Here is a 14813-nt window from a genome sequence, read left to right as displayed (position 1 = left end):
TTATTTCTACAACGCACTCAGGTTTTATGAAAGGTCGGCACATTTCAAATAATAGGCTATCTGTCTTGTCTTGGACATTGTAGATTACCCAGAATTAATTGGTAACTTTTTGGACTTTTACAAAGCTTTTGATACCGTTGAACACTATTTTATTTTTGAGGCTTTACAATAATTTGGGTTTGAAGGGAACTTCAGGAATATCATAAGTACAATCTATACTAACATTAATAGTTGTGTATCATTAGCACACGGCACTTCTCCTCATTTTGATGTCAAACATGGGATTAGACAAGAGTTCCCTATCTCGCTGTTTTTGTTTTTAATTGTTGCTGAATTTCTTAATTTGTTTACTGTCAATTGCATGAACATAGAGGGTATTAACATAGGTAACGATACTCTAACCATTAGCTAGCTGGCTGATGATACCTGTTTGTTCCTTCAAAATGAGCTTCAAGTACCCATTTTTACAGGTGCCTTAAAAATGTTTTCAATTGCATCTGGCCTCACTATTAACAAAGATCAGCCTAAAATAATGACTATACACGATTCTGATATCCTTTCAGTAAATGGTATAAAGGTAAAAAAAAGTTGTCAAATGCTTGGGAATCACTATAAACAAATCTCCAGATGAAAGAATCTCTCAGAATTTTTCACCAAAAGTTGAAAGGTCAAAATTCATTTTTAACTGTAGATTACAAAGAGACCTCTCCGTTATGGGTCGTGTTTTACTTTCTAAGGCGGAAGGTTTATCTAGATTGGTGTATCAAGTTTTGACTTTATATGTTTATCGGAATACATGTGCAGCTAATTACTCACTCTTATTCAAATTTATTTGGAAACATAAGACAGAATATGTAAGGAGGAAAACCCTTATTAGACAATATTCAGAAAACGGTTTTAATGTTTTATATTTTCAAACTATTAACAGTATATTTAAGATTAATTTGCTAAAATACTGTTTAGTCCATAATAATTCCCCTTAGTTTTTTATTCCCAATCATGTGTTTGATCAATGTGGTGGACTAAGGTTCTTGCTCTCCTGTAATATTATTTCAGGTAGGTACCTGTTAAACATGCCAACTTCCATAGACTTCCTTGCCACTTGACACATGGTATGGTCTTCTTTTTGAATGTAGAGTCTAACAACAATGAGGTTGATAATTTGATGAAATTGCTGTCTTTTGGGCAAACATTATATTCATAACATTGCTTTTGTTGTTAATAAAGTTATTAAAAAAACAAAACAAAAAAAACCCAAAATAGAACATAGTTTCGAAACAACCATCCCAAAACAGACGTGCTGCTGACCTGTCGTGAAAACAAACCAGGAAATTTGTCCCCTCAGTTGACAGCAAGTCTTTCAACTGCCGACAGACTGCCACAGGCTGCCAGCGCCACTAGGAGGATCCTGGCTTCTCTCGAAATCCACGTGCGTGAGGTTGTGGTTGCGATGGCGACAGGACGCTAGAGGAGAGGACTGACAAAGTGTGGGACTGTGTCGATGCCTGTTCAAAACACTGCAAACGTCAATAAGCCGTTCTTATTGTGAGTATCATATGTCGTGATTAATATGATTACAAGCGGATTTGAGAACTATTTAATACAGCGTACAAGAGAAACATAACGTTACATGTATCTCATACACTCGGCTCGAACACAGTCGAGTGACTGTGTCGATGCCTGTTCAAAACACCGCAAATATCAATAAATAGTTTACAAATTGTTATTATTGTCAGCCTTAATGTTTGTCTCATATACCGTTATTACTCTGATGTCAAGTCGATTTATGAAATGTTCAGCCTACAGGTAAAGCATCAGGTTTCATGTTAAAGGCCAGAAACATATACAGTGTTTGTATACATCTATGTACTGTATCTCTCATCACAACGAATTTCTGTACTATCAAGCAAACTCAATCATCGATATTAGACATGAAAGTTGTAGGGACCGATAATTGTAAACGCACAGACGGAGAAAACGATCGTGTGGGCGTGGAATGGTCTATACAAGTTTGGTCAATTTGTCACAACTTTGTGGGTTTGTGAGGAGATAAGACAGCGATTAGACAGCGATATGAGAGATAGCGACTGATAGCTTGATAGAGTGATAATACACGCTAGTTTGCCAATGCGTGGAATAAACGTACGAACACCACAAGCACTGGTCTTAAGGATTTTAGAAGCATTAAGGTTTTATTATCGTACAGCGTTTCTTCATGTTGTCACAACAAGATGGACACGCGGTTTGTCATCTCCTCTTGCATCAAAAGTCATCACATGTGAAAAGTTGTAACGATCAAAGCTCCAGCTGTCGAATCCCGCACGAGTGCTCCTTTTTTTAATCCACGAGTCCAGACTCCGATTTCCCCAATGAGGACCAAAGACGAAGTAATGGGATTGTTTATTTCCTGGTTAGTCCACAATGGGTCCTAACAAGCCACGCCCAGGACACATCTTTGTCAGGCACGCGGACGTCACCAGTTAATTTAAAGACCAGTCAAACTGTTACACCGGTGAGCACGTCGGGACAAATTTCCAAATAGGCGTTGTGTGCATAAACTGACTATATATTAGGAATGTATATAGTTACTTTGTCGCCTGAAAAAGTATTAAAACTTAATAAAATTAGCGTTTGTATTGTGTTTGAGTTTAATGAAACAAAATTGCAAGTGAGGAGCAGAGCTAATGCTAATAGAGCCAGCCACAGCAAAATAATCAAACGAATCACCGCGGTAAGGAAATAGAGAACGGATTTAATTAGCGGAGGTATTTTGCCCGCGATAAGTAAATTAGTATGGTAAACTTACCATACGCTGGGGTGCTGTTCCTGTATCCGGTCGTGGTCATTGACTTCAGTGAAGTGAAGAAGAGTTTGGTTGTAATTTGATTGTATCCACCTGCATCCAGCAGGAAAAGTGAACCGCAGTCAACTGAAACGCTGCACCTTAAGGGCTGCTGCATACGTAAATGAAAACACCGTAGAGTCAGTCCGCAGAGGTCCCCAGCCGTACACCCGCCAAGTGTGGAGTCGATTGGATGAACGGTTCAAGAGATACGCGAAGGACATTCATACATAGCCTACATACATACAAAGTCCTTCCTTGAGTAGAGAGATGTTAAAAATCGATCATGATATTCTATTTTTTGCTTCAGTGTTCATCATGCTAGAGAATTCAGGATCTTGCCTGGGCCAAGGAAATATGAGTATTTCTCTCCCCTCACCCATTCTACTATTCTCACTCTACCCCTCCTATCCCCTACCCATTTGTGTCATCTGTCTATACGTGGTCCTGTCTCACTCCTGATGTCCTCACTCCTGGTTGCATATAATGTAGTGTCAGCAATCTAGAACTAGAATCTAGATTAATATTTGTTTTATGTTGATCCTAGAACATATTTTTTAAGGCCTTTGGCTTTCAAAACATCTTGTTGTGAAGAGTCTTATTCAGAGACATGCTCACAATAATACTGCTAACATGCTGATGTTTATAAGGTATAATGTCTCAGGGCATAACCATTTCCCCCATCTTAACATTTGCTTATTAGCACTAAATACAAAGGGCTAATAGGATTTCCATTAGCACTGCAGTAACATAAGCAAAATATTGTTTCAGTTCATCCCAAGGGACATTCCATCCAATAGTTGTTGGGTTGATTCACTCAAACCACAAATGTCATATCATCATAGTGGAAAAAAGTCAAAAGTTACCAAAGCCATCAAGATACATCATCTGGAAATCATGAATGCCTGTTTAAAATTTTGTGCCAATTGGTAGCACATTTCATGGCAACCAATCCAATACTTCTGAGACTGCTTTACTTGGGGTAGGAACTCTTCCCAAATTGGTAGGAACAATCTTTTTGTGGCACGGATCTATTGCCTCATACTTAGACAAGCTGACTTCTCACACTCATTAGCATACGTTATAGCCTGTTAAAGCCAGGAGAGCAAAACAGAGATGCAAGCCTGAGGACTTTTCAGAACCTTTGCTGCACTTAGAAATTCTAACCTTAAAAATAGATTAGGTAACAAACAGTGACAACCACACCACCAGGCCTGTGTCCAAACCATACAATAATTCCATTTTTATAGATGGGTACTTCATGGCCTGTGCACACAATAAATTTCCAAATACAAAAATACAAATGCCTCTTACTCAGTATAGCTTTAGTATAATTAATCAGAAAAGAACTCAGTACTTGCACAAAAGTTAAAGGGCTATTGATTCCGCACTGGGTGCAACATGCAAATACATAAATCATGGATAGTATGGTCACTCAGCCTGTCCTGTACCATTGCACTCCTCGGGTAGTTTTTAAGTTTTAGCATGGAAAATGAGTGCTTGGCAGTCACAACAGTGACAGGATTATCATAAAGATAGGCAGTGCAGCTCTCACTGTAGGTTGATGACAGCGCAGCACAAACCAAAAAATAATGAATTTTTTTCAATTTGGAAATGGTGTACTCAAAACCCTGTGTGTTTATAAAGCTGCAGCACTTAAGATGAATGGACTGGGTGCTTATCTGTTCAGCTTTACATTTGTGATTGCAACTGTAGTCTGCTATGTGGGTGGGTGTGTTTGATTTGGGTCAGATAGCATACATGGTGCATTAAATTAGTGAAAATTAAATTAAGGTACTGTATATGCAACCATTGTTAATGCTGAGGTATAATAACAATCCAATCCGGGTGTGGCTGCACACTTTGCACCCTGGGCAGAGTGAGACCCACTGAGCACCTGCATGCAGCATTGGCCTCTCATCTCTGTATTCCTGCAGCATCCATATTAGGTATACAGTGTAGTGCCTTTTATATGTAGTGCCTCAATTTTATGATGATGCAGGCAATACATAATGATTTAGTGAATTAATTGGGCCACTTTTGGACAGATATTCATGAAATGTGATACAGATAACCATGGAGTCCAAAGGGTGAATCTCATTGACTTTGGTCATTAATGAGTTAATGACTTCTCATCTACCACCACCAACAGGTCAAATATTTCACTCATTCAGTCAAATATCTCAGCATCTACGTAGCAGATGGACTGGCACAAATGATTCCCAGGCAATGAATTGTAATACATTTAGTGATTACCTGATAACGTTTTAGCGAGTGCCACCAGAAATTCTTGCAAAACTAATGACACTTCCATCAGCCTCAGGCGTATTTTGTTTTCAGCTCTAATATGCAAATGTTAGCACGCAAACACATTTAACTGGTGAACATGGTAAACATACCTGCTATATATCAGCACGTTATTACTGTCATTGTGAGAATGTTAGCAGCTGACGTTAGCATTTATCAGTGTGCCTCAGTGCACAGAGCCACTAGCATGACTGCAAGTTTTTGGCTTGTTAATAAATGACAGCCACCACCTATGCCTGCCAGCCATAGACACTGCTGTCCCTTATTTCCATGCAGCTTTAAAGAAGCATGTTGATTTTGACAGCCTGAAAAAGAGCTTTCAGCATCTTACGGTGAATCTTATCCATCCCTTACCTCATGGCACAGATATATTTTTTTATCTGTGTTTGTGACCTCCAGCAGGGAGAAAAGAAATCAAATGTTCAAAATCCAAGGGAAATGTGATCCTGAAAATAATCTTCCTTAGCCTCAATAAAATCTCTTGTCATTTGAAATAACTAGTCTCTAATTTCCAGTTTAAGATTCCATTTAAACTTGAGTCTTTTTTTCTCCTGCCAGATGCCTGTGAACTCACACTAGACCCAAACACAGCACACAAGATGTTCCTCCTGTCTCATGACAACAAACAGATGACAGTAGCAACAAAGGAGCAGCCATATCCTGATCACCCAGAGAGGTTTGAAAATATACGTCAGGTTCTATGTACAATGTTACTGGGAGGTGGAGTGGAAAGGACCAGCCTTTGTTGGATTGACATATAGAGGGATCTGCAGGCAAGGACGGGAGGATGGCTCTCTGCTTGGTTGGAATGACAAGTCCTGGTCTTTAGCCTGCAACATGAACACTGCTTGTCACAACAGGAAGGGCACAATCACGTGTACAAAAATGACTAAATGAAATTAATAAAACTTCATTAGTGAATTTTTAGAATATTTTTTGGTTTCAGTCATTGACAGTGTCTTCTCTTAAGCCTCCATAACGTTGAGCAGCTCTGGGTACAATTCTAGGACCAATGTTAACTTCCTTGTCTATAATTTTCTTTCAGTCACATCATACACAGACACAGTGTTGCATTTAATTGTTATGTGGACAATATTCTCCCCATAAAGCCCAATAACCTCTCTCATCTGTCCTGTCTGGTTAGATGTCAAGAAGATGTGAAAGACTTTTATATCCGCAAATTTCCTTTTAATCCAGTTATGAGGGAGTTCTTATTGGACTGCATGCACAGCTCAAACCATATCTTGGTGCCATGGCTAATAACATTAAGCCTGAGTGGTGTTAAACCAATCCAGCCTCAATTTTGACAATAATATCAGCAAGCTCATCCAGTCCTGTTGTTACCATCTAAAACTATACTCAGAATCTGACTAGTTTTGAGTGTAAAGATGCAGAAGTTGTTACACAATCATTTTTTTTCCTCAAGACTGAACTACAGCAGTGGTCTTTCAGCAGGTGTAAACCAGAAGTCACTTGACAGACTCCTACTAGTACAAAATGCGGCCTCTAGGCTTTTAACTAAAGCCAAGAAATGTACGTTATGCCACTTCTAGAATCTATGCGTATACTGGTTACCCATTTGTTTTAGAATTGATTTTAAGAAGAATTGAGTTCCTCCAACAAGAACCTGCTGGCTGTTCATTTAAGACTAGAGGGGACCTGGTCTTTGCCATGAGGACACTCCGGCTCCAGAATGACCTGCCTGAGGAGTTTAGGCTGCTAAATCATAATCTCCCTTTAAATGACCTCTTAAAACTTTAAAAAAAAAAATGTTTTACCGTGACCAGTAACTACTCTTACCACTATCACCTCTACTAGCAATAGTATCATCACTCAGCAGCCACTTCTACTGCTGTCCAGTGAGGCTTTGCTTTGATAGGACACTGATGAATTGTACTGGGTGAGTATGTTTGTGTTAATGCTGAACACTACAGTAAATAACATGTCTTCAAGGCATACTGATGTGCAGAAGTGAATGTGTGTGGGAAGCTCTGCACTGAGGAAATAAAGTCAGTGAGAATACTGAACACTAAATAGCTGCATATCAGACTGGTGGTACATAACAGCATCAGCAGGGGATTTCAACAACACTATAAAAGAACCTGAATCAAGCGTTAACACTGTGATATAATGCCTCTTTAATGGTATTGTAATACCATCAATTTGATTTGCTTTAGGAAATACAATATGATAACTGAAAAATAAGATGTATATTTGATTCCACACGAAGTTATTTTGACTAGCCAATAAATATATTTTATGGCCTTTATACTTAGCATTTTATTATGGTGCACATTTCAGATTTTTACCTTATGTCTGTTTTAATAGTTTCTGCCTCGTTGATTTTATTCCTGTGTCTTTGTTTTTATTGTTTGTTTTGTAAAGTTGGTTTAAATGCTATAAAAATAAACTACCATTCTGATTATTATCATTCTGTAATCTTTTAATCACATTGTCATAAAAAAACGAGTCACCTGTCTGATCTTTTCCATGAGTCATTTCAGTACCACTAGTGGTAATAATCCTAATATCAATTGTAATGATGACAATAAATGTCAACTAAGGAATTCCAAAAAAGAGTAAGTGCAGACTTGCGGATGCTGTCTTTGGCTACAGACAAGTTATACAATCCTGCCATCTAGTGGCTAAACAGAAAAGGTGCATATTTTAAATCAAAGAATACACAAACCTAACAAACATAAGTACAAAACTTCAAAGACAAACTCTTAAATTGGTGCTAAATCCTGATTTATGAGTAAAAAGACTCTTAGCAAAGAGTGGGACTTAGGTGTTTTTAATTGAGAATGAAAAAGTATCTTTTTGCAAAGTGTAAGTGTGTTTTCTCAGATTGGACAGCAGTTTTGTGAAATATGGACTACTGTTATGTCTACCCAGAATGCCCTCGCTCAAGCACTGAATGAGCAAATAGCAGGCCTCCAAAGGTGATATGTCAGGGCTGCATCACAGCTTCATGCACACCTTGTCATGACTGAGATTACCCATCATTCATTCTTCCAAACATATTTCAATATATTGAAGCATGCAAGGATTCTCCATGATGATATATCATGATAGTGGTGTTGACAGTATTACATATGCTATTTTTATTCTTGAAAATCTCTTTCAAGAACAATTGGAAAAAGTTTAAGTCCTATAAAATATCTGTGTGATATTTATTGGCATCCTCGATTGTTCCCGGTTTTCTAAAACTGAACACCCAGTGGTCAACCAACGATTGAAACATAAATCAAATTGAATCCATCATGTCATGATTTGGATAATTTCTCTTTTTAATGCAGTGTGAGTATTGTGGGAACTGGGAAGGATCTTGTATTTTTTTTTAAATAAGTTTTTGTCATCACCAAAATATCTTTGTTTTGTTGGACAGTGTGTGTGTCCTTTGCCTCTGTTCATGTAACACTGCCATCTGCTGCTAACTTCTAAACTCAAGACCTCTTTTAAAAGCAATAATTTAGAAGCTGAAACCAAGTACTAACACTTAACATTATTTCATGCCATTACTTCATTCTTACATGTATATGTACAAGTATAAAACCACCAGTCTGCTGCTGCTGCAAAAAGGCAAAGTTTTACTTATGAAAGCCAAATATTTTTCTCTCAGGTGCTGTGGTGGGCAGATCTCATCAGCGGATCAGTTTGCCAGCATTCAGAATAAATATTATCTTATACAAAAAGAGATCTGCACCAGCATCATTTAATACAGTTTTACAAACTATTTACTGTAAAGATGGGCAGGTACGTATAAAGCCGATCAAAGTAAAATTAGGGTTTTAATGCATCAAACTACATTAATTTTGCTTTTATTCTAATGCATGGCACTTGACTTGATCTCAGCTCTGATCACTCCTAACTGACCAGCAGAGACAGAACCTACACACTCTCCATATTTTACAAATGTATATACAACATGAAATCATTCATTACATGATAGATTCAGCATGAATACAATAGTGTGATTCTTCCATATGTATATCAATTTTAAAATATGCAATAATTATTACATTATAGCTAGACTTTGAAACACAAATAAAAGAATTCAAGTGAATTTGAAAAACTAACATAATATAGAAATGACAAAAGGATCCTAAATACATACATTTGCATTACAAACTAGAGGCGTGGGGTTTGAAAGAAGAGGGCAGCTGTGAGCGTCTAATTGAAAGATGCTATACATCCAGTGTCATTGTGAAAAAAGGTAGGATTGTTTTTGGATCTTGACACAGGTTATAAAACTCAGGATATCACTGCCTCTGCTGCTTTGATTTTGACAACTCCTTTTAAAATCTGTCTCTTGTGAATCCCTTAACTTCACTGAAGTGCAACACAAATCCACAGGAGTGACCTTTTAAGTACGGTTTCTACCATATCAGTAATTAAACCAAAGAACACATTTTGTGTGAAATTGTTATATAATAGTAAAACAATAGCAAAACATATCAATGCTATATTTCACCTAATGGTGTGTCCAGACCAAAAACATATTGGTTTGTATTAGTGGAACTATACCGATGTAACCCCAGGGATAGGTTGATTTTTATATTGATATTGGTCTCATTCTGTGCAGCAGAAACTCAGCCTTTTCTTTTTCTTCTTCTAGCAATTTGCTTGTACTAACAGGTAATGTTCACCTCATTTAATCCTGTGACTGCAGTGCTGCTACTAACCACCAGATGGGGGTTGGGAGTCAGTTTAGCCTTTGACAATGGCATGCAGTCATGTAGCATCACACTTAATATTCACATGTAGAGTGAATACTATTATATACACTGTACTGTGACCAGCAACTAATCTTACCACCATCACCACTACTAGCAAGAATAACACCACTCAGCAGCCACTTCTACTGCTGTCCAGTGAGGCTTTCCTTTGTTAGGACACTGATGAATGGTACTGGGTGAGCATTTTTGTGTTTTGTGTCTTCAAGGCATACTCATGTGCAGAAGTGGATGTGTGTGAGAAGCTCTGCTCTGAGGAAATAAAGTCAGTGAGAATGCTGAGCACTAAATAACTGCCGCACATCACAAACTGGTGGTACGGAACTGCACCAGCAGAAGATTTCAACAATACTATAAATGAATCTGAATCAAATACTGTGGAAATACTGTCATTTTAATTTGGTTTAAGAAATACATTATTATAACTGTGAAAAATAAGAGGTATATTTGATTCCAGAGGAAGTTATTTCCATCATAATCCTCGGTGGCATTTGAATTGACTCTAACCTGACATAAAGGAGTGATATCCCACAGTCTGCAGGTGACAAGATAAATTGTGCATCTGTTCTGTCAGTGTAATCAGTCGCCAGATTACATAATAACTTTTTCAGACTATGTTTGACAAACAATGATGAAAAATCTGGCAACTATTCCAGCTTAAATAATGTCACTTTGTTTCTTTAATTACACCAATTATACTATTCAAACAAATATTTTAAGTATTTTATTTAAAAAAAAACACAAGATTTAAAAAAAAGTATCTACAAATAATTGTAAAAATCTAAGAGTAATTCATAGTTTTATTTTTAGTAATATCATGCGGTATATTAAAAAAAAAGTTTTATATTACAAGCCTGACTATAAAACTAGGCCTTCAGTTTTATCTTATTTTAACAAATTGAAAATAATAATAATAATAATATATATATATATATATATAACAAGTTTTATTTCATATATTTGGAATTTAGAATGCATGTATTTAATATACAACAAAATATAATATATAAATCTAAATTTAAAAAAACGATCAATATTTTTTATTTTTACAGAAAATGGATGAATAATAAAATATTTATATCTATGTCCATGACATTGTAAATGTAATGTATATGTAAAATGGGTTTAAATTTTATAAATATAACTATATGTTTATAATTTAAAAATACATATATTTGCATATACAAATATAATAAAATATATCTAGCTACAGTATGTTACATAAAGTGACAGCAAATTGGTGTAATGACATTTTACGACAGCAGAGGGTGCAGTGGTGCAGCGCTCCATCCTGTCCTCTGTTAAAAAAAAAAACTCTCCATAGATTTGTCTTAACAAAAGGCAATACACTTCAAATAGCTGCCATTATATCCTTTATTTAAGTCAAGGTAGCAATAACACAATGGAAATTACTCCATTACAAATAAAAGTTCTCAAATAAAAATTTTACTTCAGTAAAATTACAGAGTTACTGTATCAGCAAAATGAAATTTAAGCATCAAAAGTAAAACTACTCATTATGCAGCATGTTCCCTTTCAGAATATTACATTATTATATATGACATTAGTGGATTTTAGTAACTGATGTATATATGTGTAAGCAGCATTTTAAAGGTCAACATGGTCAATGTGTTTAACTAGAGACAAAGTACTACCATGAAGTGTGCTCATTTATGCTAAGAATTATAGGTGCAAACACTGTAAACAGCTTAAAATGTCTTCAAATGTTAACTGTTTGCATGTGAGATATTGAATGGGAGTTGCAGTTGACAGTGAAGTGTGTCAAGGGTTTGAAGTATTTGCTGAAGTGCAAGTGCAAGATATCATACACTGTAGGTTTGAATATGTATGTAAAACATGAAATTTAATGTAAATGTAATGAAAAGAGCATAAAACATGACCAAACCATTACAGAAAAACTGCGACAAAGCTGAATTAACATGTGAGAATCCTGTATGTGGTAAACACTTTACTGTTTCTATGTGAACATATGAATGAATATGAAAGGGCTGAAGAGGACTGGGTTTCAAGACTCTTTCCATTCACTTCCTTTAGAAATTATGAGTACCAAAAAGTTGAATACACTCAGTAAAGTGTGAAAGATGCTGAAAATTTTTTAAGTTTGTTTTTTTGAATAAGTTTCCAGCTTAAAGGACGGGTTCACAATATTTCAAGTCTGTCTTAAAACAACAGTTAGGAGCCCAATAAATATTTAAATAGGTCTTTCTTGCTGTAATCATTCCTCCTGTTCATACTGACCATTAAAAGATCCCTTCATAAAGGGCTTACAATGTAAGTGATGGGGGACAAAATCCACAGTCCTCCTTCTGTGCAAAAATATATTTAAAAGTTTATCTGAAGCTAATATGAAGCTTCAGCGTCCAAATGAGACAAATCAGTAGATATCTTTCAACGTTACAGTCTTTTTAGTGCCAAAGTTCCTCTTTTTGTTACTATACTTCCACCACAGCTCAACAGGGAAAGACTGTCTGAGGAAACACAAAGAGGGAATTTGATGCTAAAAAGACTGTAAATGTGGCACTTGATATGACTAACTCAGACTGCTGAAGCCTCATATAAACTTCACATCAACTTGCATTTTTGCACAAAATGACTGTGTGGACACACTGTGGATTTTGGCCCCCATCACTTACTTACTTAGTCAGTATGAACAGGAAGAATGATTACAGTGAGGAAAACCTCTTCCAGTGTTCATATGGGCACTTGACTGTTGTTTTAAGACAGACTTGAAAAATTGTGAACCTATCCTTTAAAGTATGAATGAGTAGAAAGGGTAAGAAAAAATGTCACATTGTTCCATGTTTGAGTCCATTCATTTAAAATGCAAAATAATGCTGATTTTTTTTTAAAGGAAGAATACCATTCCTAAAGAAGCTGCACATCTGAATCTGAATCATGAATACAGTTTTACATGAATGTATGTTAGTTGAAGGACAAAATAAATACATTATATTTCACAGTGAAATGTAGTGAAGTAATATAAAGTAGCATAAAATGAGAATATTCAAGGACCTCAAAGTAAATGAACACATACATACAGAATCACAATCATTCTCACTCAACTGAACATAAGTGACCTCTAACAGTGTGATCAATTTTAATGATCAGTTTGACCATCAAAAAAACATCAAAACATCATCTGCACCATGAGCTCATCACAACACGTACGACGCTAACTGTGTGTGTGTGAGAGAGACATGCTATGAATATTGACATGTGTAATGGTGTGCATTATTTGTTTGAAGTAAATCTATATAAGTAGCACACACACACACACACACACACACACACACACACACACACACACACACACACACACACACACACACACACACACACATTATTTCTTATGGAACACAGTGGAATTGTGGAATTCTTGACTTGAACCTTGACCCTGCAGCTGAAAGCAGTGAATTATGAGGGGTATGCTTTGAGAGGGGAACTGAAGAAAGCGTTTGTTTTGTCACTCCACTCTTCCTCGTCCCTTCCCCTCTTTCCTACTATCCATAAGAATAATGTAGTATATAACAGCAGTTTTAACTGAAGCTTACCTTTAGTTCATATTAGCATTACTAACATACAGCTAACACATTTTTGTTGAGACCTATGTGTTGACAGGTCCAAATGGATATATCACAGCTGCTGTTTTGACAAAGCTTTAACTAACAATTGTCTCCTAACTGACCTCATCAAGTTTGATATTTTAGGAAATACATGTTGCTTTCTTGCTAAGAGTGAGATGTCAGTTAGCCTAGCTTAGTAGACAGACTTCACACATAATCACATAACTGTCCTGTAAAGCCAAAATACACTTTGTTTTTTACACAGTTTTAAAAAATGGGACATAATGTGAATTTGTGAGCTTGAGGAGGTGCTGGCAGATGGATTTTGTTTACTCCTGACAGAAACAGGTTAGCTGTTTCCCCCTGTTTCCAGTCTTTATTATAAGCTAAGCTAACTGGCTGCTGGCTCTAGCTTCATATTTACAGTACAAACATGAGCGTGGTATTTATTCATCTAACTCTCAGCACTAAGGCAAATAAGTGGATTTCCCTACATGTTGAATTCCTTCATGGGTATGGAAAGGACAGAGAGAAAGTTGTTCCTGTTCCTGTTCCATACCGTGTATGGTAATCAGACGTCCTGGTTTGTCTTGTCCCGGTTTCAAGCTGGGTGTCCTGAGTCCCAACAAATATCTGTAAAACACTGAAATGTCCCAGTTTTCAACATTCACTACCAAATTGACCCAGTTTTCACCACAATTAGTGTTTTCAGCACTTACATAGATGTTTATCATGTTCTGCCCCACTCATTATTACCTAACCCAATATAAAAACATAAACAATGCACCACGTGTCTGAATTCAACACTGATTTGTCTGTATGTGTGTCAATCAATAAATCAATGTGTCGTTGTCAAGGCTATTGCTAGCCTATGATGCTTGTGGCTCTTTCTGGCTAAACCTGCCAATATGCTAACAGTTAGCTATCATGCTGAAGAGAGAGTCGGCCTTTTCTTAAGAGCTCCAGGAGGCTTACTCCTTCTTTCATAAGGTACCTGGCAGTGAAAATGCTGTGTTCCGCACACAGTGCAAGAGTACATTTTTTGTCACGCATGGTGGAAAAGATCATATTAAGACAGCCAAACATAGCGGTGACAGAAGTGGTTTCCCTGAGAGCAGAGAGCTCCAGAAAAGAAACTCTAACTAAGAAGAGAGACTGCAAAGCATAATGTACCCGCCAATCTTCTCAAAGGTAACTTATTTCAAAAGCTCTTTCTCAGTTTTTGTTATTAACAAGGTGCAACTGTGATTTAATGTTTTGATGTTTTAATCTTGTAAACTTGCAATCAGCTTGTGGCATAGCATTGTGAAGATGTTATTTTCATATTACAGCCTATAAAGTTAT

The 14813-nt window shown here is 36.6% G+C and overlaps 1 protein-coding gene across 3 annotated transcripts in view; it reads right to left on the bottom strand.

Annotated features, from left to right (window-relative positions):
• Positions 1-3037, bottom strand: part of cbx1a (chromobox homolog 1a (HP1 beta homolog Drosophila)) — a 36702-nt gene extending 33665 nt beyond the window's left edge. The window contains exons 1-2 of one of the 3 annotated variants that reach the window (XM_042392044.1): positions 2807-3037; positions 1309-1477 (exon numbers count right to left, since the gene is read on the bottom strand). The gene's annotated coding sequence lies outside the window, so the exon portion shown is untranslated. Of the gene's footprint in view, positions 1-1308; positions 1478-2204; positions 2302-2806 lie in introns of those variants that run through there. The other 2 variants (XM_042392042.1, XM_042392045.1) reach the window with 2 other exon arrangements.
• Positions 3038-14813: the final 11776 nt, after the last annotated feature.

Source organism: Thunnus maccoyii, chromosome 18 (assembly GCF_910596095.1).
Source record: "Thunnus maccoyii chromosome 18, fThuMac1.1, whole genome shotgun sequence".
NCBI classification, from domain to species: domain Eukaryota; kingdom Metazoa; phylum Chordata; class Actinopteri; order Scombriformes; family Scombridae; genus Thunnus; species Thunnus maccoyii.
This window is presented reverse-complemented; position numbering and strand designations above follow the sequence as displayed.